Here is a 26,051-nt window from a genome sequence, read left to right as displayed (position 1 = left end):
TTAATATTTTCCTACTGTGCTTCCTTCCCATTTATCTTCATCTTTCCTACCACTGGCAATCCAGAATAACTTCTTAGCATGTAACTGCACATGAAATTCACTAATTTACTGTCAACCTTTTATTTCTGTTATGTGTTGTGCTGGTGGGCAGAGGAAGAGCGAGCCTGCATAGGCACCTCTTGGGATGAAGCACACTCTGACTGACTTGCTGTGCCTGTCAGGCTCTGCAGCACCTCGAGGACGTGGGAGCTCACAGCACCAAGAGCATCCAGCAGGTGCCATTAGTGGCAGTGCCTGGGGCCTGGGCACTGCGTTTCTCTGCTCCACTCCAGCTGAGGTGTCATGAAATTTGGCCATTTCTTGCTAAATGCCCATCCCAGGGAACAAGAAAGGTTATCAGCCTTGGTGTTAGTGTAAATATCTCACCCTGTGAGGCTGCCTGCATACCTTCTTCTCTCACAAGAGGACTAGCCTGGAAGGGCACTTTTGATTTTGAAGATGGCTTTGGCTTTGTATTGGTCCTTACCTTGGACAAGCTGCTTTGTCAGTCTTGAGTGAAAACCAGCTCTTTGAAGCCTGTTTGTGGGAAGCTTGTACCTGTAAAGTCCCTGTGATAGCCCTAGGGCTCCTCTCACAGCATGTCCATGAAGCAGAATTGCTGCTTGAAACCTATGGCCCTGATGTGATTATTGCAATCAGTCTATTTTAGGACAAGCTCTCCAATGACATCCTGGTCATTGAAAAAAAAAATCAACAGGAAATTCTGAAAGTGAGTCATGCCCTTGTCTTCGTGTTTTTCAAGGATTTTTGGAATTTATTAAAAAAAAAAGCAAAAGCACAAATCCTTGATGTTGACAGAAACCATCACAGAAAGTCCATGTATTGAGAAGTCACTCAACAAAAAAAGCTTCTGAGCTCCACATATTTACTCCACATATTTACTCCACATAAAGTCTTTCTAATGACCCCACAACAAACCCAAAAACTCAGAAGGGAAACTGAGAGACAGGGAGCAAGTGGCCCTGCTACTTCTCCTTTCCCCGAGAGAGCTGAGTTTTATTGTCTGCTGGTGGAAGAGTTCCGTCCTGCAGAAATCCCAAATGTTCTGAGTATCAGCTGCCTTAGGAACCACGTACACAGATTAATCCTGTGCTCTCTTCTGGAGTTTGCAGACTCTTGATGAATGCATTAACAGTAGCTGCCAGCTAGCTGCGTTCCAAGGGCAGAAATAATCTGCTGTAGAGTAATATGGAAAACCAGAAGCACAGTGAGGGAAACTGGGACTCCACAAGCACTGCAGCACTCAATGAAATCCCCATCATATGAGTTCACAAGGTTTTCAGCTTTAAACTGAGCATCAAAGTGTGAAACCTTCATGGTAACTGCTCAGCAACTGTTCATTTGTGATCACGTTTTTATCTTAATGACTTAGGCCAGGGAATCATTCTGAGGCACACAAGAAGAACATACGGCCTTTAACAAAAACATTGTATCAAAATCACATTTAAAATATTTTAGTAAATTTCATCCTTTTCATGTCCTCCCCATGACTGTCATCACAAAGCCACAGAAAGTGTGTGCTGGGATGGAGATACCTCCACCCAGCTTGTAAGCTGCTGGTTCTTTAAAGGAAAAATAACCTTGGATTTCTTGTATCAGAGTCTTGCATCCTAGCCACATTTGTAAATTTTTTCTTCATAACTTGGAAAAGCAGAATGGGATTTTTTTTTGTTTTTTCTGCTGAGGTTCTCACAAAACTGAAGACAATCTGTGGTGCAAGAAGGCTTGCAGCATGTGAGTGCAGGAGCAGTACAAAAGTGTGGTGCCTGTTATTGGACATACTGTGCAAGTAATTCCCCTCCAGCCTAAATGCTGAGCCAGGAATCCTTCTAATTGTGAGCTGAATGCACGTTCTGGCCAGAGATGAGGAAAGGGTTAACTCCTGCTGGCTCTCCCTCCCTTTGCCTGGGTGCCTGAAGCAGACTGAGATGAAGAAAGGAAATAGTTTGTGATTGCAGAGGTAAAACTGTGCAGTGTTACAGGCACTTGTGTTATTGGGCTGATGTGGGGGCATGTGTGTGTGCAGTCTGCAGGCTGCTGGGGCTGCGGGGATGGGGGAGGTGCCGGGAGCCCCTTGTAGGGCTGGGATGTGCTTGTATGGCACAGCAGAGTAAAGGGGCTGAGCTGGGGTGATCTGCATCCACAGAGCAGTGTGTGCTGGGCAGCCTCCCCTGAGCTCTGGGAGCTGTGAGCAGGATTATCGCAGTGACCAGGGAGGGATGGCCGAGGTGGGACTGCTACCACGTTGTGAACCAAAGCACAAAGAATGGGGACAACTGGTGGATTCACTTCACAAAATCACTTTTCATTACAATGATACAGGTATACCCAGAGGTGTCTTACATACAGGTGTTACCCCTGGATAAAGGACAGTTTCATCAGCAGAGGAGGGTCGGATGGTTATTAGGAAAAGTTCCTTCTCCAAAGGAGCAGTGCTGCGCCAGCACAGGGCTGCCTGGGGAGTGGTGGGATCCCTGGGGCTGGCGGGGATGTGGCACAGGGGATAAGGTCAGTGGGCACGGGGGGGTGGGGAGGGGTTGCGGATCCCAGAGACCTTTTCCAGCCGGAATGATTCTGTGATTGTCCGAAGCAGGGCAGCAGCTGGGGGAGCAGGTCCCCGTGTGCTGAGGCGGAGGGGGCCGGGTCTGTGGCCGTGGTGCCAGCAGATGGTGCTCAAGAACACGGAATGTTGTCCAAGACCGGAGGGCAGCCGAGCTCTGCTCTCCGAGGCCCCGCGATGCAGCGCCGTCACCCCCGGCCGGGGAGGGAAGGTGCACGACTTGGGCGCTCTCCGAGCATTCTCCATCAATTTGCACGAGGATTTAGGAACGATCGTGTGGGTCAGCAGAGATCCAAGGGAGATGGGCAGCAATCTACAAATGGTGCACAGACAGGAGAATGCGAGATACAGACAGGGATCATTTATTCTGATTGCCACCGTAAGTGGCCACACACACAGAGCAGGGGGGATGAATGCAGCAGGGCGTTGTTTTGTGCTACCGACACACTTCTACCAAAACATGCAGACTGCAATTGCTTTTGTGCTGCTGCCGTGGCCTCATGTATGGTACAAATCACTGTGGTGTGGGACGAGGGAGCCTGTTCAAGGTAACTGTGGGAAAATAGGTTGGATTGGGTCTTGTTGCTTCACAAACGGGCGTGTTTTTCCTTTAAACCCTTACCATAGTGTTGAAAAAGGAACCCTATGCCCCAAGTCAAGTGAATTAATGTTTTGTAAAGGGAGGGTGTAATCATTTATTAACATTGTGCTGGACAAAGTTCTTTGTCTTTGCAGATTTGGCCAAGTGCCCAGACTCAGGCAGCCTCTGACTTTTGCTTTAGTCTCTGAGATAAACGCTCAATGAAACGAGGCTGGAGTTGCACCAGCTGACATGGATCCAGGGAGCAAACCCTGTCAGGAGGAACAGCCTGGAGCTGTGCCAAGCCCGTAGGAGTGGCAACACTTTTTATAGATGTTTGGGTATTTATGGGACCAGGGGAAGAAGGGCTCTGCTTGCGACACAAATCCAGGTTCTGCTCTTTTACTTAACTGGAGTTGATTTGCTCATCTCTAGGAGCAGATCTTATTAAAAGAAAGGTCACTTTCTCTCATCTGTCATTTTTTTTTCCTGTGGAGTATTGAATTTACTACTGCCTACATTTCAAAACATCCCTGGCTGGCTTTCAGCATTTGGTTCCGTATTCTGTTTCCTATGGACATGTACTCTATGACCGACTTAAGCTTTGTTTGAAAAACGTCTCTAACTTCAAGGGTAAACCCTTTCCAGCATGAACGCAGTTAATTTAGTATGAATGTCACTTTGAGCGTTTTCCCAATGTAATCTCCTTAAAGGTTAATCATAAAGTGAAAGAATGTGCTCTGGATTTTGACACAATGCCTGACAAATATTTTCAGCAAGCTACTGTTAAAGAAACCCAGGTGTGGTCTTACTCTTAATGTCTCTGAAATAGCGTTGTATCTTTGGAGAAACAAAGATGAATTGAGAGATTAACCCATTGGCTTCTTGGCATTTTAAAAAAAATTATTTAGCTTCCACTTGTTCTGTTTTTGCTCATCCATAATTCCCTGGGGGAGATCATATTTCAGAGAGATGAAACACTCTGCACGTCTTTGTGAAAAATGCAAACAATGTGTTACCTTTAATGATGCTTCAGACTTTCAGTTCTGTTGAATGCAGCACGATGCTCAGAAGCCCAGCATTCTTGTAAGCTTGAAAATGTTTTGGGCTTGAAAACGAATAATGTCTGGAGTTTGAATGTTACTGAGATATGTTAATAATTTCTAGGATGGTTTTGTTTAGACAAATCTACAGTTCAGTGCTTTTGCTCAAAAGTTAGCTGAATCAAAAGGAGTGGTTCTAAACCTGTTTTCTTTTTGCTGCAGCACCTGTGTATCTGCTCCTAGAGATTGGTGGCATCTTGTTTTCCTCTTTTTGAAAGTGTCCCCCTATTTTTCCTAATATAACTTGCCATTTCCTTCTTCAGACTTAGGACTTACAATTAATAGATTTTGTTTTGTTTTGTTTGTTTCCTGAGATAGGATTGTATAGAGGGAAATGGGATGTTTTAAGGAAACATAGGAAATCTGTCCAGCTCCTGTCCTGATTGTGAACACAGCTTCTACCAAATTATGTAATGTTAGTGCCTGCTTCAGGAATCCCTGTTTCATTCTGAGTAAGGGCATTTCAGAAGTTGCTGTTCTCATGTGCAGAGCCTGACAGCACAAGAGCTCTGGTAGCTGTGATGCTGCTTCTTACACGAGTCATTGCAGAGATGAAAGAGCTTGTGGTTGTCAGTGCAAGGTGTAAGTAGGCCATTCAGACAGCAGCTGGTTTATTTGTGCAAACACTTTTTGGCTTATCTTTTTAATGATTACTTCAGGATTTGTCACCCCAGGTATGCTCCTACCCTTTCTCTGACCCCTCTGGTCGGGAGAGGAATGGGGACAGAAGGGAACCAGGACTGCTTCTCCCTTCCTCTCCCCAGCACTGTGCCTCCTCTGAAGAGCTGAATGCTGATCGGGCTGTGTGCGTGCTGTGAGGGAGAAGGTCTGATGGGAGGTTAAGTGATAACTCTTTGTTTCTCTTTTTTCCTCCAAAGAAGGTATTGGTTGTCTTTATTAAGCAGATTTCTAGTTACAAGGGCTCAGCATTTTGAAATTTGGTCTGTCTGCTGCAGTTGTGAAAGAAGGTATGTTAAACAAGGCTGTCTGCAGGAGGCTAGGGTCTTTGGTCAGCCTTTTTTCCATTAGAAGCCTAATTTTCTGAAGGCTTTCATCTTTATGCTTTCCACGGCCCTGTGAGGTGATCCCGGTGCCAGGTCACAGGTATGAAAGCAAGCCACAAAAAATGGAGACTGCACTGTTCCTCATACAAAGTCCATAGCAGAGCAAGGATTTCATCATGCTGAAATCTTGGGCTGCACCATGGCCCTGCAGCCCTCCTGTATCCCAGTTGCATTGGGAGATCTCTGGCTAACCAAACGTGCACGCAAAACCCACACAGGAATGCAGGTTTAATGCAGTTGTTTAGTCCATTGACTTTCACTGAGGAATTCCTTCCGTGAGACACGCAGTCTAGGCCTGACATGAAAAACTGGTTAAAGTATCTGAAAATATGGAACTGTGCTTTCCAGTTTCTTCAAATATCATTTCAATTTTCTGGTATTTAAAATCTGGTCAACCTAGAATTGAGCCTTTTGGAAGTCTGACAGAGAAAAAAAAATCCCCCTACTGATAGATATTCATTCAAGTTGTGCTGTAAACTGGCCATTATGATATTTCATTTGTCAGCATGTACTACAATCACTTGTTCAGGATCCCTTGGGCAGACTGCCTTTCAAATCAATATTAATTATGTACCACTAGACAGTAGCTAATCTGAAAGAAAGAGCAGGTTTCATTTAACAGATGACTGATGGTTGCTGGCCTCCCTGTGAGTGTGGGTTTTGGTTTTTGTTCTGCTTTCTGTGTTTCTTGAGGCATCTCCAGTCACTGTATTGGAGGGCTGGTTGTGTTACTTTGTTTTGCATAAATCTGAGATTGAATTCAGAACTGTTGGCATCCACATGGTTAAGGTTCCATAGGATCCATCAGCACTGACCTTCAGCTCCAGCGCCCAGTGCCTTAGAGAGCTCACCCTGGGTAACATCTTTATTCTTTTTGGCAACCGTCCAGGGCACAACAGAGGAACCTGCCAGAAGCAGCTTTGAAATGTGTGTTTATTGCATTGTCGTCGTGCCAGCAGTAGCCGTTCATCTGAAATCTGTCAGAAATGCTCCTCGTAATCATCTGAGCTTCTGAAGAGTGGTCTGCAATAACCACGGGCGAGGGGCTCTGCTGGGATGGATGTCTGAGGATGACAGGTGTGTGCTGTCTGCTGACACTGGGAGTGCAAACTGAAAGATACCTGCTCTGCTGCTGATGTAGCATCAAGGCAATTGGTGAAAATCATGGACTCATAGAATGGGTTTGGTTGGAAGGGACCTTAATGATCACCTAGGAGGGTGTTGGATATGTCTTGGTTGTAGAATGGCCTAGACACATAGGAGAAGGAAGCAAAGCAATGCAGAAATTTTCAAAAGTGAGTTGTTCCAGGACTTGCAAAGAACAAAGTGTAACTAGATCTGGGGCGAGTGCCACTGGTGTGCGCGTTGCTGGATCTCCTGCTTTCCCCAGCGGCTGGAAGGGATGAGAATTTTGGCTCTCCTTTTTGTAGATTGCAATATCTATTTATCAACATTCTTGGTCTTCCTTCATCACTGTAACTCACTTGAGCCCTTTAGCTAGAAGAAAACCCTGTCAGCTCTCTGTGTAAACTGAGACTTCGCTGCCGTGAATAGCGCTGGAATTTTATTTATTAAGTAAAGACTCTTGGATTTCTAGCTTTTGCTTTGGAGTGGCAGCCACGAAATACTACCTCCCCTGCCTGTCCCCAGAGAAAGGAAGCCTGTAGCACAGCAGGCCATGTGGGGCCAGGGGTCAATCTCATGACAGAGGTGGCCTGACCACAGCTGCATCTCGGGGGCATGCTTGGAAGGAAGGAGTATCTGCACGGGGCTTAGCACGCCATCGCCGTGCAGTGTACCCTTATCTTTATTCCACAGTTCTACCTCTGCATGTACTGCACTTGAATCATAAAAAAATTCTTAAACTAGTATCAGTAGTAGCTGAAGGTATGGCACAAAATCACTTTGATTTTTAGGATGTAAATAATATTTGGAAGCAAATAATGCTTGTGACTGTAACCGGACCAAGTTTTGGAGCACTGAGCTGAGGTCCTTTTCCCATGCTTGTTTTGCTGTCCGTGTCGGTGGGAACAAGGCTCACTGGAGGAGTGGCAGCTTTATTGCTGTATATATTTCTCTGAAAATCGGGGGAAGAGAAAACAATGCAGCAAACAGCGTGTGCACCGTCACAGAACGCTCCTCTTGTAGTTCTCAGTGTGCTATGAAATACCCTGGGGAGGCTGCAGGAGGGAGGCTTTAAAGTCTCCAGGCTGTTAGGTTAGGGAATTTGAGAATTTAGGGAAGCCTGAAAATTAAAGGAAAAAATAAATAATCATCTGTTTCTTGTAAGTAGGCATATCAAAACATGGCTGCAAATTACTCATTCATGTATATCAAAAAAAGCACTTTTAAATTAATCTTTGTTATCATTTTGTGGTCTGCTTTCTCATATCTTACAGACCTCTGTTGAAAAACGCACACAATTAGGAGCACAATTGACTTCCTTCTTTGAAAGGGCTGTTGTAAAAATAAAGAAGTTCTGTTTTTCCACTCATACAAGCACAGAAATAAATACAATTCAAAAACACAGGCAATCAACAAACAGTCACAGTTTGGGCTTTTTTTTTTTTTTTTTTTTGGATTAGAAAAAGTTTAAAACAAACCAGGCAATATTCCAGGAAATGATTCCTAATGTTTTAAATATATTGTTTTAAATTTAGGTGATCCTTCAGTTTATTAAGAAGGCAGGGAACGAGGAAACGTTGCAGGTTACCTGTTTATAAATGCTGCCCACTGTTGTTCCAGAAATAACTGAGCTGCACCATTCACACAAGCACTATCAGAATAGAGATCGTCTAAATCAAAGCTTAAACCTGAAATTCTTGTTTACCATTGTAACTTAACCCCATTTACTGTGTTTCTATTCAGATGATGTAAATAAGAAAAAAGAAATTGTTGTGGGCCCTTTTCCAATACAGTGCTTCGTGTCCCGGCTCTGACCCTCGCTGGCGCCAATGGCTGCCTGCCCTCGTGTGCACCATCACTGAACCTCCCTCAGCATTTCGTGCCCAGTTCTTCCCAGTGCCTGAACACCTCACTGTGTCTGAAGGCGAAGCACATGGGCAGCTGATGGTACAGGGTGATGATGGAACCCGTGGCTTTGAGGCCTGCTGAGTTGTGGATCTGGTTGGCTTGGTTAATGTGGGTGGGATGCCAGCACTGCCTGTCCTCCTGAGCTGGATGTGTTTCCTTGTGTACTGCCTGTTCATATCCACCTCTTCTCTGTTCTAAGGGCAGGCTTCAGGGCCAAAGGGTCATTTTGTACAGGATGTTCACAGCATCTTGTTTTTGACCAGAGTTGCTACGTATCATAGTAATGAATCCCAGCCCTCCCAGATGTAAATAGGTTTGAGGCCTCATGAGAGCTCAAACAGTGGGATGTTATAATCACTGCATTGGTTATTAACACCAAAGTACAAATGGAGTTTGGATTTCTGCACACCCAATGGTTTGATCTGTGCGCCTACACACAGGCCATACATCTGCAGACTTTGCAGAATATTTGCATTTTCTACATGTTAAAACTCTGGGTTTTTCTTTGAATTCTTCCACTAGAGAAACATTCCACGTTCCTCTGACATCTGCAGTCACACATATAAACCTGGATTTATATTTTTCAACGTCTTTCAGAGCAGTTATGGGAGAAGATACACTTGTCATGACAGCCTATGATACGGTACGACTGTGATCTATCTAGCAATGTTTTCAAGAGAGTAGATGTCTCTGCAGAAGAAAGCCTTTCTCCTAACCTTGTTGTAACTAATTAGAAAACAAATGCTGTGTCTTAGAGAGAAGGGCTGCTCTTTCTGTCACCGTGCAAAAATGGAAAGAATTGTAGGTACCACATTCTGATGTACCTTTGGGGGAAATATGGTTTATAGCAGAGCACAGTAGTTCAGAATGTGTCTGATGGTAGGAAAATCACATAAATTCCAAAGGAAAGACTCCAGGAAGGACTCCTGAGAGGGAATGTGAGCAGAATAGTTATGCAACTACCACAAAAGTGAAGAGAAATGAACCAAGCAGTGACTGAGGCCTGGTGGGAAGATGGATAATATTTTCCTAAACTAATGCTTTGCACTGTTACAGTGCTTCCTGACTCTCCCAGTACTGACTCTGTAATTTGATAGATTGAGGATCTACTTTAAAATGCTTCAGAAATCCCACTGACTTCACTGGAATTCCTTCAGGTGTTTCTTCAAATATATGCTTGAATTTTCAGCCTTTGATTGTCAGCTAGTTTAGGTTGTAATTGCTAATTTAGTTTTCTTTTAGAAATAACTATTTTTTTATTATTATTATTTTGATCGTAGCAAAAGATTTTAACTGAATGGATAAAATGTCCCCTTCAGTCCCAACATGAATCTTCAGAGTTCTTGTAAGAATGTATTTTAGGTGAAGAATGAAAAATACTTTTGTGAGCAGTGGGACAAATTGGCTTCAGCTTCTTGGAAAGGCCACTGCTTCACCTACAGGTTTATTATCTTGTCGTGGAATGATATGTTGCCCGTGTGACAGATCTTAATTGTAAGTTCTTTGCTGCACAAAGCAGCATCCTACCAATAAGACTTATGTGCCAGTTTCTTAAACACTTAATTTAACACAGCTAAGAACCCAAGCTCTGAAAGAAGCATGCAGATGATGTGTCTAATATCAAATGAGAGCTTAGTGAAGTAACTCTTCCCAGACACTGTGAGCTGTTTTTTTTCATACACATATGCTGCTGGAAACCTTTAACTCACTCCAGAAAATGCAAATTAAACGAAATTCTTTATCAGTCACTGAATGCTGCTGGAGTTTTGGTTTTACAAATTAGTTCCTAACAGTTCCAAACTGCCATACTGAGCCTACAGGATTGAGATAGGTGATGCAGCCTGCTGTGAAAGAGGAATCAACTTGTTCATTTCCAGTCCACCTTCAGGTAGCTTTTCCTTTATGGGTCACCACCATCCAAGCATGCGAGTTAAAAATAGGTGCTGTAGAGCCTGTTCCAGCCAAGAAAGCCTTCTGCTGTGAGTATATAGTATCTGACTGGCATGGGAACCTGAAAGACATTGATGTATGGTTTTCCTAAAGGCTGCCCAGTGGAGCTGAAAAGCTTGGTACAGGGCCCTTTGGCAGCTGTTTAGGTGGGAGCATGATTTACCCCCTTGCAGAGATACTAAAGCTGTAACCTATATCTACAAACTAAAGTCAAGGATTTATGAACCTTGGAATATTTTACCCGTGCCTCTAAACTGCCAAGTGTAACTATTCTGGGCTGTAACCCAGAACATAGTTTACTGAAATTCCACTGCTTTAATGATGACTTTTTTTTTCCTATAGAAAACAATATGAAACATTCTGCCATCCAAACAAAATTGCTTTCTGCATATGGAATTTGTTGATGTTTCCTTTTGCTGCTCGTATACATTTAATTCAATGAAATGGTTAGCAAATGCCATTGTATCCTCAGTTTTGGTTATTGTTGGTTGTTACATCTTCTGCATTACAAAATAGAACTGTTTGACAGTGAATTCCAGCAGTCATAGTGGAGAAGAGCGTCCTGTCCTTTCTCTTAAGAAGATTGGAAGAAGTAGGTCACTCAAGGTGAACTATGTCTTGGGAAGAAAGATGAAACCATCCAGGTGACATTGCTCCGGATAGCATGCATCTTGTGTGCGCAGGCAGTGAGCTTCCTTCTGCTCCCAGCCAATAGGGGTGCCAGAATCAGAATGGGAAAGGCACTTAGGTCTGCATTTAATAGACAAAAGAGCAATCTCTCACAAAGCAATTGGTGCTGCTGTGGATACTGGGACAGCGGAGAGGGGAGGAAGATGCTACTGCCCCTTGTTTGCCTCTGCCTTCCCTGTTCCTCTGTATGTAAATTGCCTTTGTCTCAAGGCTCACAAAGAGCTCGTTCTGCGTGAGAATTAGTGTTCCATCGATGGAGGTGAGCTGCTGCTTGTTCTTTGTTTCCAGAGTTAAACATATGGTACTGCGTATCACAAGTTCTTTCATCCCCGGATGATCTATGGCAACTGGGGAGGGTTAAAAGAAGGCATGGCTGTCAGGGACAGAGGCACCAAAGCCTTCAACACGTCAGGAGATGTGTTGTGAAAAGCTCTCACGAGGCAAAGGCAGGCTTTCAGGTAACCACAAAATGAGCTCTGAAGCCAGGCTTTAGATGAGGGCAGAGGTAATCCATGATTGTGGCCCTGGTGGAGTACACAGACAATCTGATTTACTCTGGTTCCTCCTACGGTGGGCAGAGCAAGTGGATGTTTTCCAGATGTTCGGAGAGATATATTTCTGAAACCATGTTGTAGGAAAACAAACTACCACATGAAAGGACATGAGTGCCAGGAAAGTGAGGGAGAATGGCATGCATTAACAGTGTTTAATACTTTCCTTTTTGTGTTCTTGTACTTGATCAAGAAATGCTCTATACTAAGCATTCAGTGACTCCTAAATCGCCATGCCTTCATGTGTCGTATTCTGGAATTTAAGAAGATTGTACACTGCACTCTTAAATCATCCTCTCCACTGCTGAGGATGCCACAGAAACACAAATGAATTGGGAATCTGTCTATTTTGTTTTTGTTGCTGTTGATGTTGGCCTCATCCCCAAAGCAGGACCAGAAGAGGTCTCCCATGATGGAGATAGTACTGAAGGAGTGCAGGAAGTGAAAGATCATCAGACGGCCCCAATTCCAACAGTCTCATAGCTGAATCTTTGAGCAACTGTTGTGTGTTTAAACACGAGGGGAGAAAAAGGGGCAAAAGTGATTTAATGCAATTCCTCGGAAGAGCCCTTTTCATTGCTTGCATGAATTTTGGTAGATCTAAGCTTGCTCCAGCTGTAAAGGACTGCAAAGTCCACAAAGCTACAGTGGAAATCCTGGTCTTTCTGTTGGATTGTGTGTGGATACTGTGTGAAATGCATTGCTCTGGAATGCATTAAACCAATGTGGTCATCAGTTGAAAATGAGTAGCTCTGTGAGAGTCAGGAAAAGGATGGCTGCTTCCTGCCTTTTGCCTTTGCAGTTCGCTGGGTTTTAGAGTTTCTGTGAATGTGTCTTTCAGCATTTTACAATGAAGATCCCTTTCAATCAGGGCTTTTCTGAAAGTAATTTGGCAAAGTTTAGCTACGTGCTTCTTGCCTGAGAGCTCAGGTTCTGAATGTGCGTGCTTAGCTGTGTCTGTCAGCAGCAACCACTTTAACCTGGGATGAGGACGCAGGCTCTGAAATCCCCCCAGGTTATATTTGTTGAAGCAAGATGGTGAAAGGTGAGGAAGGCAGATTACAATGTGTGGAATGAAACCCGAAGGAATACGTGCGCCTTAAATTTCCGCTGTGTTTTTACGAAACCTGGAGAGTCAACCTCATCATTACCTGCTCAGCGAGGTGTGCTGATCTGCTGGCCTTTACATCCACTGAGTGGAAGTTTAACCAGAGCTACCTGTCCAGGAGCAACCTCTTTAAGAAATCACAATAGGTCGTGTAGAAACAATTGCAGAAATACAGCCTATTGTGGTAGTGCAGCATATGTTAGCTGTTACTGCTCTGCTCTACCAGTAAACTGCTCCTGACTTGGCTTCCTTTTACTGGGTGAGGTTTATCACACCTTTTCTCTCTCAGCTGCCGTGCTTTGCTGGATGGCCACACGCCACTGATGCCTGGCGTCGGGGCATCTGTAGTCCCAGCCCAGCTCAGTTCAGAGGAAACTGCTGAGCTTGGGGCACCTCTTACCCTGCATCACTGTGTCTGGCAACAAGGGCATCATCACATGTATAGCTCTGCTTGTAAGCCTGGCTGGTAACATCTGGAATGTGGGCAAAGAACTTGATGATCAGCTCATTAGGCACAGGAACACGCTCACCAGCATCAGCAATGACCTCAATAAGTGACCAGTACAACTGTCGTGCAATCATATCTTGCTTTCTAAGAAAACTGCACCATTTTTTGCGCTACTTTTGCAGCTCAAATGAATTCTGTTTGGAAGGGAAGGGTGCTTAAGGGACCAGGAAGCATAGTTCAGCGAGAGAGCTGAGAAAGTCCAGGCCCTGCTATCACAGGTCACTACGTCCTCTCGTCTGCTCTGTGAATTTATAAACATCCATTTTAAAACACAGTAACATTTTTGTGAGGTTTGCGTTTCTCCCTTCCTGCTGGAGGGCTGTGCCAGAATCTTTCTGCACCCTTTTCTAATTTCTAGGAGAAATTTATTAATACTTGGCTTATATCCACTGCTTGTTGTGCAAATGTTTCTCTTCAGATTAAATGTCTCTTCTTTCTGCTCTTTGCCCTTCTGATTTATTTGTAGAGAGCCTCGTGCAGCGCCTCTCACCCTCACTCTGCAGCATCTTAAGGTGCATGGTTGAAGTACCTGTGGGAGCAGAATGGAGACCTCTGAGCTCCTGGTTGCAGGAGATACGGAGCTTTGTCTGAGCAGCTGCCTACACTGCTGTGCTTTGTAGCTTGGGTTCAGCACTGTGCACCCAGAGAACTGCAGGCGAATTCCCACCCACCTCAGACAGCAGGAGAGAATGGGAGATGGAAATGTTGAGGCTGTGTCCTAAATCTCCTCCCCTCACATGGCCTGTCTGATGTGGCCATTTTATCTCTGTGCTCGGAAGCAAATGGTTCCCTACCCCCTGCTCACTTCCCTGGCTGCAGGCTGCTGGGTGACGTGGAGCAATCGCATGCTGTCATACTGAGATTGTTCATGGAGCTCACAGACTTTAACAAACCAGCAACTGCTTGGTGTGATGTAAAACATGGAAGTTATTAAAAGGAAAGATCATATCTTCGCGTTCTAAAATTTACTAATTGTATGGGACAGCTCATACAGATCAATGTAGTGTTTGCCAGTAAGGTTGTTTCAGAAGTTGGTAGATAGTACAGCAGTCACCCTGTCCTGTTTCACGTGGAAGGCTCTTCCTTGTGTTCTTTACAAGTGCTTGACACTGAGAACAGTGTGCTCACAGCAACGATTACATGTTAATATAGGTTAATAGAAGTTCATGCGGCTGAGTCTTGGAATTCTTAGCTCTCCTCTCAGTGCTGCCTGACAGCTTTATTACCGCGCAGATGGGGGGAGCACGCTCAATATGCTAAGCACTATCAAAAGATTTTTCTTTATGGTCTTAAGAGGGCTTATCTGTAATTCCTGGCTGCACAATCTTTGAAAACTATACTGTTACAGACTGATTTTTTTCACACATGGTTTATTTTTAAATAAAAGCATTCTGAGGCAGAGTGGGGTCACGTTAACTATTTTTTCCCCCTGAACTCTTTTGGTGCAGACTTACAGTTGCTCTGTTTTGTCAATCTACAGTGATTTCATTGCATCATTCAGCTGGAAAAATCCAAATATTTCATTGTGAAATTTCCAAACCAAAGCTGCAGGTCACAGTGGCAATTTTTGCACTTTTGGATCATTTTGAAAACCAAATGAAATGCTTCAGAGCGCTCCAATACAAATACAGTATAACAAAGACCATTTTTTTTTCTTCAAGTTCTATTTTGCCATTATTTGAAAATGATTATTTTATCTGGAGCTGTAGATATAACAACTCACATGTGTGCAAGCTTTTTAACAGATGAGGTGTATCTTCCCTCACTGCTGTAGAGGGGAAATTCATTCCCGTTTTGCTCCCGCAGCTCTATCCACATTGCAATATAAATATTTTGTATATGTTACCAATTATCTGCAGCACCGTTCTGCTCTTGAGCTGCATCATGAATCTCAGCACCACTTTTTTATACTTTTACAGCCCGACTCAGATTTCATCCTTAGAAGAAGAACAAAGAGCATATGTTCTGTACGGCCACAAAAACATCCGAGTAGAACAGGAAGGCCATTAACTGAATACTGAGGCTGTATGAAGAAGCTACAGCTATAAATGTGTTTCTGGGTGACCAGGTTTCTAACAAACCCTGGAAATTTTTGGAGATTGCAGTGGGCAGCTTGGTTCTGGAGAAGGTGGCTGCAAAGTTCTCACCTCCAGAAAACTTGGGGATTCTTTTGGGCCTGGAAATGGAGCATTTGAAATCAAGCAGTCTCTGTAATACTGTAGGGTTTGGTTTTACAGGGTGACTGCCATGATCTAAGCAAGAGCCGCTTCTCAAGGGCATGGGATAAACAGGAGGAACGTAGGGCTGGAGAACGGCTGGTACATTTTTATACTAATCCACTTTGAAGAAACATTTCAGATTATTATACTGTCGGTGAAAAATGCATTTCTGCTTCACACAAAGCGCATGAGGAGTCCAGCTCATGGGCAGAGGAGGAGGAATGACGCGAGCCAGGAACACACAGGAACTTGTTCTGAACATCTGCTTGATGGAGTCAAGAGGTTCGGCGAGGCAGTGGGAGCTCCGCACCACGGGGAGGGGGACTGGGAGGAAGGCGAGGAGAACAGGCTGCTCTGCTTGCTCTTTGTTTCTGTAGACCAAAGGAGTGCAACATGACCCAAAGCGTATGGACTGGGCAGTTCCTGCATCTTTTGCCAATTACAGAACTGAAAGTATCGAATCCTTTGTGTGTTCCTCTCTTTTTAGACCTGATGAACTGAGGAGCTCTTTACAGAGAGGAGCTGAGCGTGTCATGTCCTTCCAAGTGCGGGGTCTGCTTGGGTCTCAGCTCTGTTCCAAATTCATTATGACTTTGGAATACATTGAAATCTTTTAAAAATAGGCCTCTGGACTTCTTGTTTTCCTCCTCTCCCAACAGAACAGGCATCAGTTCTTGGTGAGGTCCGTGCTGTAGCCAAGTAAATAGAGTCTTTCTACATGAGCATGAGCATGAGCAAGCCGTGCTTTTGAGATACAGAGCTCCCAGAAATGGTAGAAGTGTTTGCAGAACTCAAAATCTCAAGTTCTTTTCTTTATATTTATACTCCCATGTTAACAAATGCCTTGTTTGATTACTTTTAAATGTTGTGTTTCTGGAATGAAAATAGAATGCTGGCTTTTGACTCTGGCTTCTAATTCAGTTTGCCTTATTATTTGAGTTTGCAAGAAAGCTGATTTTTTATTTTTTCTTTTACAAAGGATGGTTTGTTTTCAAACCATTGTAAAGCTGAATGTTTAAATACTGACCATTTTAACTTCCAGTACTCCTCAGTAATTGGTAGAACCTTTCAGTCTTTGGCTGTGACTTCTTAGCAGAGCATAGTTGATAGAGAAGTTTTCTATCACAGATTGGCCAACTGTCAGAACGTTGCACAGTGATGCAGTTTCTACTCCTGGTGGAAATATCTTGCATTTGGGGATTTCTCTGATAGGCAGTATTGCTTCTTAGACAGACTGGCTTTTCCAATGATGAAAGGCAAAAGAAAGCTATAGTTTACTTACCACGAAGTTATGCAGAAGTAGGAATTAGGATTTGGGTCTCTTTTGCTTAGTACCTGCTTTGTCTCACTAATGCAGTCAACATGGGGAATAGATATCAAGCATTTGTGGGAAGTGGTCTGAAAAGTGCCTTGGATTTGGGTGTTTCTGTGACTTCTTGGGAAAATTCATGTCTGTCATTTCCTGTAAATACAGTTGGTTCTGCCCACACTTTCCATCCAAGGAACTGCAATGTGTTTGGTTAACCTGAGTGGATCCCAGTCTGGCACCTGAATTGCTCAGAGCTCTTCTGGAGCCATCTGGACCGTGGGACAAGGGCAGCTCTGGCAGCTCTGAGATTTGCCTTCTCTGAACTGTCCTAAAGAGTAAATGGAGGTTTTTCAATAAAACGAAGTCTAGGTGTTAGTGTGTCCTATTGCACAATCAGTTATGAGAAAAACAAATGCTTTTGTGAGTATTTTTATAGCTGTTTGAAAAGCTCAAAACAAGAACAGAATGACAAGTACATGCCAGAGGGGATAATGCTTCATTTTTCCTGTGTGCCAAAAAGAATTGTCCAAAGTTTTTAATTGGTGACTAAAATGTTTATCACAAATTCACTGATAATTAATATCTAAGTGTGTCAGTGCACACTGCAGAGCTGCTGCTTCTTAGATCTGAAGCGCATTCTGTTTTCTGTCCAGTTGGTTTCCTGCAAAGTGCTAAATTATTCTAGCTTTTGTGGGTCATTGTTAACCGTGGCAGGAAGGGTCATTGTTAAAAATGTTTTCAGAACTTTGATAACCAGTTTATCAACTGATTCACATGTTTAATCAGTTAATAGGTTTTCCTTTTCAGTTCATGGGAATTTCTTTGTTTATCTTAGCTGAGTAACTGTTTCTACAGTGGAAAGAACTGTAGTTGACTGATAATCTTTTCAAATATGTGGAGTTTGCTCTTGTGATGCAAATTGTGTGGCCAGACCCTGCACTCTGGAACCATCCACCAGAATACAGGGCAAGTTTTGCATGTGAGTGAAACCTCAAAACATCTTGGGAATACTGAGCCTGGAGCTGCAGGGTTTGGTAGCTTATAATAAGGCTCTTAAGGGCACTTTGGTATTTAATAAAAGGCAGAGAGCAGCTTTGAGAACTTTGCTGGATTGTTATGTGCCAAATGTCTGTGGTTCCTTCAATACCTGGTCAAAAATTGCTCAGCAGGATAATTTCTCACCAAAAATGCTGCTCTGTCTCAAGATGCATGTGTAGCATGAAACATCCCCGAGATCGGAGATCCGCTGCTCTGTGACCTATCCTGGGACTGCACCACCCTTCTGAAAAGGACTTCCCTAATACCTGATCTGAACTTGCTGAGATGCGTTTTGTGATATTGCCGTCGTTCTGGCAGCCATCTCAAACAAGCAGTCGGGCAGTGTGGTCACTAAACTTCCCATTCAAGCTGGGGGATTTGCTGTAGGCTTTTGACAGCCTATTGCTAGATCCCCATCTCTTCCTCAGGGCCCCGCTCCTCCCAATGAAGGCCATTGTGCCCCTTGCCTTATTTGCTGAGAGTGCACTGTTGGCTCCTATTCAGCTTGCAGACAGTTTTGTGGGTTTTTTTTTGCTCTTCCCATTGTATTAAGGCCCGTCAGCTCCTGTGTTTATAAACAAACTATAGGCCAAGTAGAGCTATAAACGTTATTTTGCTTTTTGGAAATAAATTTGGTGATGGTATTTGCTTTCTATGTAAAGAGCAACTTGGCATGAAATAACATACAATAATAAAGTTGCAAAATTTATGTTTACATAACATTTATCTCTCTTGAAATTGCAGATACTTAGAGAGCCCCGCTAGTCTCACTTGGGCTCATAACAGAACTGTGCTCACTCAATCACAGCAGCTTCTGGGAATTGGCATCGTATTTGAACATGTGAGAAAGAGTTAGCAGCTAGTTTTATGTGATCTGGTTTCTTTCTAGATACGTTCATTCCAGTTGCTATATAAAGGAAATGTGTTTAGATGAATACAAGTCCAAAGCACAAACCCCTGCAAAGCTGGACGCATTGGATTGAGGAAGACAGAAACGGACCAGCAGAAACTCAGTGCTCTTTGACAGGTTCTGGCTTCACATACTGTGGCTCAGATCTAAACCATAAAGATGTTTCTCAGTTCCTTTTCTGAGTGGCATGAGGATTGAAGGATGTGTTCTGTTCTGTTGAGAGACCACTGGGTACTGCTGATGGAGAGGGTTGGCTGGAAAGTACAGCTGAGTGTGGTTTTGTACCATGAAAATGTGTGTCTGGAGCCAGGAGTTTGGGGATTGTGTTGAAGCAGTGCAGCACTGCGGTACCATCAGAAAAGATCCAGTGTTTTTTTCAGATGATGTGATGGAGAATGGATGGGGAGGAGGCGAGGATTTATTCTTTCTTGTGGCCAGCAAAAAGCAGGAGGTGATAGGAGGGAAGCAATGGGGTCTCGTGGGTGTGGGGGAGAAGAAAGCAGAAGATTGGGCTAAGCCAGTAAAACTGCATTGAGCCAGCCTCTGATTAACGTCGCGTTGATTCAGGTTTTGTTTGATAAAGCAAAACTTCCCGAGAGTAGAGCAGTTACAAGCCTTTAAGCACTGCTCCGTATCTGCTCCTGAAACCTGGACTGAGCGTGTTCCTTCATTTCTCCCTCCTGAGATAACATACAGCCATAAAACCTGCAAAGTGTTTCCTTCACCTCCAGAAGATGCCCCTGTCCCCTTGTAGCTGGGTGCCCTGCGATACCAGAGGTGGAAAACAACTTTCGTAGCTGTCTGTGATGAAAAGCAATGGCTATTGGAGTATTCTACTGTTCAACAAATTATTCATTAAAACCCAAAGATCCTCAATTTAGAAATCCTGTTGTGCAATGCAGTGAGGATAAATATAGTGTGGTGTCTGAAGGCTTTTTGTTGTCGCTGTTGTCAGCTTTCTGTTCCATCTTACTAAAACATTCCTCTTTGTTGGGAGTCAGAAGCAAATAAGATCTTGCTGAAGCTTTTTGAAATCTAAAACCAATTCATTAGGTACAATGCAAGTGTGGAGCACAGGCAATTATGAGGATTTCAACAGCAAATATTGCAGCCCATGAAACATTAGAATGATTTCCTTCTTGTTTAAAACGCTGCAACGCGTTTCTCCCCGGCTGAATGTGCTCTTGAGCTTTTGTGTCAAAGTGAATCATGATCTAATGCTCACCAGATTACATCTAAATGCTGCAGTATTTCCCTTCTAATTCTGGCTCTTCCTCCTATGATAATATTATTTGTCTAGTCAGTTATGTGCAAGTGTGAAGGAGGAGATGTGATTTCTCCATGTATGCAGATGCATGTGGGAGCATTGCCTGAGGCCATTGCGCTGGGGTTGTGCGCAGCAGTGCTCGTGTTTTAAAAAAAAACTGAGTTGGTAATTAGGCAAAGAGCATAATAAGATCCATGTCTAGAAGGCCAGCGTGGCTCAGAAGGCTTTTATTTGTGTGAATTTCTGTACAAACGTGAAATACCCTGGTACTTAATTGGTCACTGCCCGCACGCTGTGTATGTTGGGGTGAATGGCCGCGGGTCTGAGCCGTTCCCCCGGGGAGGCACGGAGCCACGGGGCAGTGAGAGCACTCTGTGTTGGAGCACACAGGCCCAACGAGCAGCACGGGAGCCTCTCTGCAGCCAGCCATCACTAACACTCCCGATAAAACCTGACATCTTTTCCATCCCCTCGTCTCCTCCGTGGAACTCTAATTAATTTAAATGGTTTTACCGAGGGACCGTGGCACTGCTGAAAAGGCAGAGGGCTTTGCTTGGGTAATCAGCTTAAATACCCGTCCGCTTCCTGCCCTCGCTGCTCCGAACTTCCCATTTGGGAGACATAAATACTGCTTTTATTTTTAAATCTCTTTTTCTTTCTCTCCAATTTCCTTCAGTTTTCCTAACGCGCCTCATACAAGATTCCATTTCAAAGGGCAGGATGGTGGAGCCTGTAAACTGGGTGCAGACGGGAACTTTTTGGTTCAGTGTTGATTGCATTTATTGGAGGAAGGGATAATGAGGGGTTTGGTGTGGAAAAGGTACATCTCTGGCAGGCAGGAGCTGGTGATAATTAGGAAGAAATCCACAGTTTCATTCATTTTTATGCTTCTTAAACGCTACTGCTCAAATGAGCATTTTGCAACTCCTGCTGTACCAGCATGGCAGTTATTTCTGAGGTTAAAAAAAGAACAGTTTGCTGAATACATTTCTATAAGTATGTTCATCTGAAGGCACGCCAGGGTCTCTGTCAGCTGTAAGATAAGCTTTGAAATGCCGCTACTAGAAGGCCATGTATGGACAGACACTATTACAGAAGCCTCTGTGAATGAAACAGGAATACATAGCACAGCTTCTGCCACAATTGAATTCTTTTCTGTCATTACTCAAGAGAATTGCCATCAAGTGGAAGAGCGCTTCACAAGGTCAGGGCTTTAGGAGGTGAAAAGCTTGAGTGTGTTTAATTTGAGGAGTGAGAATAATCTGTGGAAACATTCCTCCCCTTCAAATTATGCACCCACATATTTTTTTTCGTATATTCATGGACAATTTCTTGTCTATCATATCCCCTTCTCTATATTCTGACAAAATTCTGTTTTCTAGAAAGAGAGCTTCGTATCGAAGAGGTGTCTTGCTTTTACCAGCAGGTTTTTGTTTTATTTATTTATTTCATGGCCAGTATTTGTCTGACTTAACCTTCTCACTTTTTCTTAAGGAGTGGCAGTTGGCCAAGAAGACAAATTGCCTTCCGGCTGCAGGCACTTGCCATAGCTGTTGTGGTGTGCCTTGGAACGTGATGCCCTCCACAGGTGGCAGCCTGCAGCAAAAAATTGGTTGGACCTGCAGAGATAGAGCCCAGTGACAGTGAGTTTATCACCCTCTTTCCAGCTGACAATTTCTCAGAATTTCCCTCCCAGCCATTTTAGGAATCTGTCTGAAACTGTTGTGTGTTCTTATATACCAGGGCTGTAAGTGACACCATGCAGGATACAGAAAATTGTTCTTGGACACTGTGCAGGTCTCTATAGGCAGGTATCTCTCACGTGCTAGGAGAAGTTCAGCCTCACTTTAGAGCCAAAGTCAGGAACTATATGGGATTTGCATGCCTACATGTGGAGTTTGTGTGTGTTTGGCAATCTGTGCTCAGCATGCAACAGAATCTCCTAACCAGTGTTCAGAAGCTACGCAGATGGTAAGGACAAGTTGCTCTGTAGGAGGACCAAACTTTTTAGCTCACCATTATAAAAGGCCAATCTTCGTTTCAAAAAGAAGGGGCTATTAATCATGTTAGTCGATTGGGAACAGGATTGAGATCCAAATGCAAGGTTTTTTGAGGTGTTTTGAAATGACAGAGTCGGGACTCAGCTCAGCTCCTACGAAGGCATCAAAATAAGCTGGCAGACACCTGCAAGAATATTCCAAAACTAAGCTCAGATCGTTAAATGGCAATCAAATGCTCTTAAACATCAATTGGTGATGGTAATTGTTAAAACGTCATTTTCTCTGAGGAAAAGATATTATGTTCTTTACCTCATGGCAGCAGTAAAAACCAGTACTCCTTTCCATCCATCCCACCTGGGAATGGATAATACCTTTCCCTAACTGGGTGTAGCAGGAAAGACATGCTCTGTTGGTGGGTGTTTGGTAGTTTACAATTACTTCTTCATTCTATATTCATGCCAGTTTGCAAATTTGAAAAAAAAAAAGCTAGCAAATGTCATCCTACTGTGCTGCTGTTTCTCCAGTGCTGTTTTTCTAGTGCTGTTTAATGATGAATCATGAATGTTAACTTCATATATATGTAATGCTTTCTATATATACACACATATTTATATAAAATTCTGGGTGGTGGCAGGGGGAGAGTTATTCTGTCTGCCTCATCTTTTGTTTTGATCTAGTTGCTATAGAAATACTAAGATCAATTTTGACAGGATAAAATACTACAAATTACATTGTTGGATTACCTCATTACAGAGGGCTGGCACTTTGGATTGCAACATGACCGAAACGAAAAGCGTGAACACTACAAGAATTTCTGCTCTATGGAAAAATGTTATTTTTGGATTCTTCAGGAAGGCGTGCATATAAAACCACCGGCTCCCTGGTGAGTGAGTCCTTGAGACCAGCAGAACTTTCGTCTTAATTTTTGGTTGTGGTAGGTGATGTCATAGTTGGACGTGCATTGACATTAAGCTGCAACTGGCATCTTTGTGGCATGTTTTTCTGTTAAACACTTACGGTAACTGATTTCTTACAGCAGGACTGGTGGAATTAGTCTTTTTGCCCCTTTTTCATGCGTCATCTGCTACCCGTGTGTCCTTGCATCAGTATTACAGTGTTTCAGTAATTTGCCCTGCCTGATTGACCATGCCTTACAGTCTCAAAAGTGGCAAATGTTAGAAAGGACTTTCGTTCGTTAGCATTGAAGGGGATACCTTTAGAGCAAGCAGATTTGGGATGTAATCTTGCTTCCAGTGGGAGGTGTCAGTATCTTGTCTGTGCTGTGTGGAGATTCCCGCGAAATCTCAAGTTTCTGTGGTTTTCCTTTTCATGCTGATGGAACTTGCACACGTTTGTGAGCGATAAGGGACTTGTTTGAAGATGTCTTTCAGTTTGAATCAGGAAAATGTCTTGTCCTCCAACTGCTGGTAGACTGTATTGCTGTGTTAGTAAAAACACTTGGTTCATCGCTTGGTTTTATTTAGGAAAACATTTATCCATCAATGTTACTTGTATACAGGGAGGCGATCTGTGTGATTTGGCAAATGGCTTAACACTCTGTTTTTCTTCTAGTCAAGAATATTACTCTTGCTATATCTAATCTAGAGTTGTAAATTGCAGTAGAGGTACAAATCCAAAACAAACATTTTGAAGAATTTGAATGGAGTAGAGCCCCAATTTCCATTTCAGCACTCTCTCTGTTGTCCGATTTGTTAAACTCAAGTGGTCCCATGTGCGAGTAGCATGACTGCCAGAAGTGCTCTGCAGCCATCTGCTTTTTTGGTAAGTCTTTGATTATTTCTTTGTCTATATTTCTGTCCGAAATTAGAACTGGCAATTCAATTGGTTGGTTAATATTGGGTTTTTTATAATTTAACATTTCCAACTTATGGCTAGGAAATAGCAGCAAGGTAATAAAAAGCACAAGAAATAAACTTTCCTACTGAAGTCCTGGTGGAGCTTTTGTACTATATTGTTTCAGCAACTGAACAGAGAAAGTTTTACTCTTTGTGGGTAATATGTGCAGATGTAGCTGGCTGCGCTGCTTTGATGAACTGTCCAAAAACGTGGAGAAGAACTCCCAGGCTCTGATAGAGGCACTTGCAATAGAGGTGAAGTTGGAAGTCAACACTGCATTTAGATCAGAACCAAAGCACACCGTGGAGGAGGAAGGTTAAAAGCAGGGGGACCTCTTCTGAAGCTAGAGGTCTCATATGATAGCTAGAAACTTGTTGCCCATGTAGGTCTGCTATGGAGGCTGCATGCTTGCTGGCCATATAGTTTCAAAGCCTGGGAGATGCTCTGACTGATATTCTTCAGCTGGGTGGTGTGTACTGCTTGGTTGTCTCAATGGAAGCTTCACAAGAGGTCCTGGTTTTCTTCACTGAGGACTTCAGGTCGTGTATCTCCTGTATCTGGAGAGAGGAATGGAAGTCAGGGCTGGGGCAGACACTGTGATCACTGGCTCTGTCCTTCCACGTAGAATCCAGAGAGGATATCAACAGACATGCCCCATATTGCTGACTTTGTGGGAGAGCACATGATACAGAGTCATTAATGACTGAGTGCTTCATTTGCTTGTTTTTCTTTTTCCTTTCTTTTTAAATGACATGCATTAGAACTTCAGTCCAGTCAGCAGCGTGTTCTGAAAGTGCAACAGCTCTGCAGGGTACTGATGGAAACTTATGTGCCACATGCAGAGACTTGGTGTTTCCAGCAGCCACTCTGGCCCGCACTGCTGGTAGGAATGAGAAGGAAGGTGGCTTTCCTTAGAGCGGGATCACATTGTAAAATGTGCCATGCTCTGAGCATGCTGTTGGTCTCCTACCACAGCCTCTCCATCCACGGCCCATATTCATCATTTCTCTTACTGTGGCAAGGGGAAAATATTTCTTTCCGATCACAAAGGGCTCTGAAAAATGAATTCCTTTTGCTCTCTGGGAATTCCCCCTGATTCTGTGGGAGATGGGGGATTTCATGGCAGTGTTATACAGAGAAACAGAAGTTCCCAGGGCTGTGGTGGCGTGGGCGATGCCGCCGAGGTGGGCTGCTGTGCCTCTCTTGATTTGCAGGCTGCTAAGGGCCAGCGGTGCTCAGAGCTGTCAGATGGAGAAAAGGCAGGCCCTGTTTCCAAATATACAAATGCTCAGAACATAAAAAATATTTTTGTTTTAAATTTTAATAAAGCAGAGGGAGGGAGAGGAAAGGGAAATAAAATAGCAAGTAGGGATGTGGTGGGAGCCAGCCAGGCTGGGGCTTGCTAATATCTGAACTGGGCTGTTGAAAAATGTTTTAAGTCTGCCGGAAGGTCCCGAAAGCACAGCTCTGCCCAGATTGAGTCGGTGGTGACAGGATTGGGCCCTCTGTTACTTTTTTATTTGGTGTTATAAATTACTTTCCCACATTTCCAAAGACATTAACGAATCTTTTCAAGGCATGCTGTGAAAATCATTGCATGTGTTGCTTAAACTACTTATCCATATGTAGGTTTGTACACTATAGGAGCTTTTCCTTTTTGTTTTGCTCTTCCAGAACACTGGCAAACTACAAATCTTTCCTCCTTTCCCCACTTTGATTTTTTCCAGGTAAAATGATGGCAGATGTACTCAGCTCAGTTTCATATAACATATTGCTTACTGGAAGAACAAATTTAGCTCCCTGCCCTTTTACTGTAAACTTGGTTTTGTTTTTTATGTATTTGTAATTTCCTTCAGACCATTTATAAACAGGTTAGAAATACCATTTTGAGTTGTCTGACTCTATTAATAATCAGAGTTCTTTGTATGGGTTCTTTAGGATCTGTGAAGTAGGAACAAACTGTATGGTAAACAAACATCTCCAAACTCTTCCTGCTGCAAAAATATTCGCTGCATTGTTTTGCTGTTCCTTGGAGTATTCTGCCTTTACTTAGAGGGTTATAGTCAGGGATTTAGCTGCTAATTGTGTTTTCCAGGAAGAGCGTTTCATTTTATTCCTTAAGGGTACAAAAAGGAATAATTTTTGCAACAACATTCGTATTCCATTAAAAAAAATTAAAACTGTCATTGGAAAACTGTGAGAATTGAGTTTCTGATGACAGAGCCAGAAGGCTGCTGGCTGCTT

General features: G+C 43.4%; 1 long non-coding RNA gene across 1 annotated transcript in view; it reads left to right on the top strand.

The window, feature by feature from the left end:
* Window positions 1–23,900, top strand: part of LOC128075223 (uncharacterized) — a 44,783-nt gene extending 20,883 nt beyond the window's left edge. Inside the window, exons 3-5 of the long non-coding RNA XR_008203699.1 lie at window positions 21,445–21,593; window positions 22,704–22,833; window positions 23,640–23,900. This is a non-coding gene — a long non-coding RNA (uncharacterized LOC128075223). The remainder of the gene's footprint in view (window positions 1–21,444; window positions 21,594–22,703; window positions 22,834–23,639) is intronic.
* The last annotated feature ends 2,151 nt before the right edge of the window (window positions 23,901–26,051 follow it).

The sequence above is a fragment of the Tympanuchus pallidicinctus genome, unplaced genomic scaffold (genome assembly GCF_026119805.1).
Source record: "Tympanuchus pallidicinctus isolate F22 unplaced genomic scaffold, pur_lepc_1.0 scaffold12, whole genome shotgun sequence".
NCBI lineage: Eukaryota > Metazoa > Chordata > Aves > Galliformes > Phasianidae > Tympanuchus > Tympanuchus pallidicinctus.
Note: the sequence above shows the minus strand (reverse complement) of the source record. Positions and strands in the feature narration are given on the sequence as shown.